The sequence below is a fragment of the Nannospalax galili genome, unplaced genomic scaffold (assembly GCF_000622305.1).
Source record: "Nannospalax galili isolate Female #2095 unplaced genomic scaffold, S.galili_v1.0 scaffold1951, whole genome shotgun sequence".
NCBI classification, from domain to species: Eukaryota; Metazoa; Chordata; class Mammalia; order Rodentia; family Spalacidae; genus Nannospalax; species Nannospalax galili.
In genome coordinates, this window is record NW_008329136.1 from 559,096 (window position 1) to 562,445 (window position 3,350).

Here is a 3,350-nt window from a genome sequence, read left to right on the forward strand (position 1 = left end):
GTAAGATGAAAAATGCAAGTTTCAGAACAACAGGTATGTATTATCCTATCTATAGGGAATGATAAAGGCCAACTAAAAGGGCATACAATATTAATACCTATTTCTTTATGTTTGCATGTATGCACTATCAAAAACTGTTTGGGAGAACTGAGATTTCTCAAACCATGCTATAAACAGAGGCGTTTATGTAAGTTATGTTAATATGAAAGATGCTAGAGCTGTGAGCGAAAGGCAAATGCAGCATTAAGCCTTGCTCAGGACAATAGCAAAGATCAACAATGTTAAAAGTGAGCAGCATCCTTCATTCATCTTTCTTCATTGGGGGAGTATTTTCACAGGGTAAGTTCCCTTCCAATAATTTTATCCTATCACAAGATTTTACTTTCAGTGTTTGAAAGTGAGTAGACGCTTACATGCTTACAATAATACAACATAAACTTTAAACATTTTAAGTACAGAGTGCATTTCCATCCTCTACCAACCCCCTAGCTGCTCTGCTTTCTGCCACTCTATGTCACCTGCTTTAGAAATGCATTCATTTGAACCCTGCAGTTTTTGCTTACTTTGTGTTTGGTGTATTATCAGAGTGGTCCATGTTAGAGTTACCAGAAATTCACTCCCCTCTGCTGTGAGTAGTATTCCATATTCTGTTGGTTAAGTATGCACATTTTGTTTCTCCCTTCACTTCTGATGGTCTATTAAGCATATAATTTAAAGGAGTAAGGGGAAAATGACTGTTTTTTAACACTTGTCTCTAGTTATGTGTTGTGCAGTTAACTATTCTGTAACTTAAAATTCTTCCCCTAAAATAACTAATTTCATGTAATTTTTATTAAATAAAACTTTAAAATTTAAAAACTTTTTATTAAATGGTTCTCAAATAATTTGCTATTATTAAATGAAATTTGAAATGGTTTAATGCATGGTTTCTTAAAGTAGAAATGTCAGTGATCGGGTTGTCATGGAGACTGAAATAATACAAAGTGAAATATAAGATGTTATTAGGTCAAGTAAAACAGGAAGTAATTTTGCAAAATGAAGGCTCTAGCTGGAGAAAATACATTTTAAAAAAAGAAAGAAAACTGACCTGACTAAAGTGTAGTCACTAGAGAAGTGGTATCAGGATTTTGGAATTAAAATCAGGAAAGTGACAACACAAGCAACCTTGGAGGACATGGACCAGTCAAAAAGAGACACATGACACGATTCTACTTACATGAAGAATCTAAAGTGCTTAGAGTCAAGGAAATTAAAAATAGAATGGCCAGTTACTAGGGACTTGGAGAAAGGAAGTAAGGAGGTTGCTTAGGTTCCCAAGTCTTCGGTTTGCAGGAAGAAGTTCTGGGAATGTGCCCAGTCACAGTGTGAAAGCACTCGATGTTACAGAGCTGGGGCAGAGTGCTGTGCGCCTGTAGCCCAAGCCTCGGGCAGACCTTTAGGAAGGATCCCAGAGGCATGTCATCACAGGAGGTGACAGCGCCACAGGTGCCACTACCGGTGAGGACCTCCCTGTGGGACAGGATGTGGAGGTAAAGCAGTCACACTTGTGATCCTGACCTAGGGTAGGCCTAGGTTGCACGTGCTTATTATGTGTCTCAGCTCAAGTAGGTTTAGAAAGCTAAATAAAATAAATTTTAAAAAATTTACATAAGGCCATGAAGCTACATAATGTATCTATGTTTTAAGCTACTACCAGAGCCAAAAAGTTAAAACATTAAAAGTTTATAGAGTAAAAAGTTATAGCAAGCTAAAGTTAATTTATTATTGAAGAAAGAAAACTATTTTAAATGTTTAGCGTGGTCTAAGGGCCGAGTGTTCATAAAGTGTGTAAGTCTTCCCAGTCACTCACCTCTCCAGTCACTGACTCACCCAGAGCAACTTCTAGACCTGCCAGCTCCACTCCTGGGAAATGCCCCACATAATCTTTTTTTCCTTTCCTTCTTTCTTTCCTTCCTTCTTTCCTTCCTTCCTTCCTCCCTCCCTCCTCCCTTCCAAATGCCCCACATAATCTTTTTTTCCCTCCCTCCCTTCCTTCCTTCCCTCCCTCCTTCCCTTCGTTCCTTCCTCCCCCCTTCCTTCCTTCCTTCCTTCCTTCCTTCCTTCCTTCCTTCCTTCCTTTTCCTTCCTTCCTTCCTTCCTTCCTTCCTTCCTTCCTTCCTTCCTTCCTTCCTTCCTTCCTTCCTTTCTTTTTTTTATGAGACAGGGTCTCCCTGTAGCCCCAGCTGGCCTGGAACTCACTATGTAGACCAGGCTGGCTTAGAACTCATAGAGATCCACCTGCCTCTGCCTCCCGTGTGCTGGGACCAAAGGCATGTGCCACCACACCCAGCTGAGAAATGTTCTTTAAAGCAAACTAATCAGAATACTTTTAAAATGTTGATTTCATAAAAGACAAAAGTTTGGCCAGGAAGTGTTCTTCTATATTAATGGAGACTAAAGAGACATGACAACCAAATACAACAGATGATCTTAAGATTAAAAGAAAAAGAAAACCATGAAATACATTTTGAAATTCAAAAGAAATTTAAAACAGGTCATACATACAGCAGTACTGTATGAATGTTAAAGTTTCCAAGTGTAAATATGAATTGTAAATATGTAGGATAATGCCCTTTTCTTTTTTGAGTTTGACAAAATCTACTGGTATTTTAGTAAAAACATTAATCTCAGTTGTCCCTCTCCTCACAGTGACCTTAGATGAGTATTTCATTTGGGCCAACTAAAGACTACGTAGGAGAGATGTATTACTTTAACAAAGAATAAAATGGACAGTTTACATAAAACTTAAATTTATGTATCTTGATACAATTAAATCATGTTAAGAACTAATAGTGATATGTACATTTCCATTGTTGTGCTTGGGACTTAGTAGCTAAGCTTAAATGTAAGTGAACAAAATATTAGTTTGGAATATCTGCAGGCTGCTTCTCAGAAGTTATGATATTAAAAAAGCTCAGTAAGCCAGGTGTGGTGGCACATGCTTTCCATCCCAGCATTCTGGAGGCAGAGGCAGGCAAATCTCTGTGAGACTGAGTCCAGCCTGGTCTACCTAGTGGGTTCCAGGAGAGCTGGGGCTACATGAGACCCTGTCTCAAAGACAAAAAAAGGCCAAATAAAAAAAAGCTCAGTGAATCATTACCACCAATAAAGTTCTCTGAAGCTGCCTCCAAATTTAACATTGTAATTTTCAAGGGAATTATATTATTTCTTTTGTCTGTGACTATACTTTTTTTTTTTTTTTTTTGGTTTTTTTGAGACAGGGTCTCCCTGTAGCCCCAGCTGTCCTGGAACTCACTGTGTAGACCAGGCTGGCCTTGAACTCACAGAGATCCGCCTGCCTCTGCCTCCCG

General features: G+C 38.7%; 1 protein-coding gene across 1 annotated transcript in view; it reads right to left on the reverse strand.

The window, feature by feature from the left end:
- Positions 1-3,350, reverse strand: part of Man1a2 (mannosidase alpha class 1A member 2) — a 157,484-nt gene that overhangs the window by 8,157 nt on the left and 145,977 nt on the right. The window lies entirely within an intron of this gene.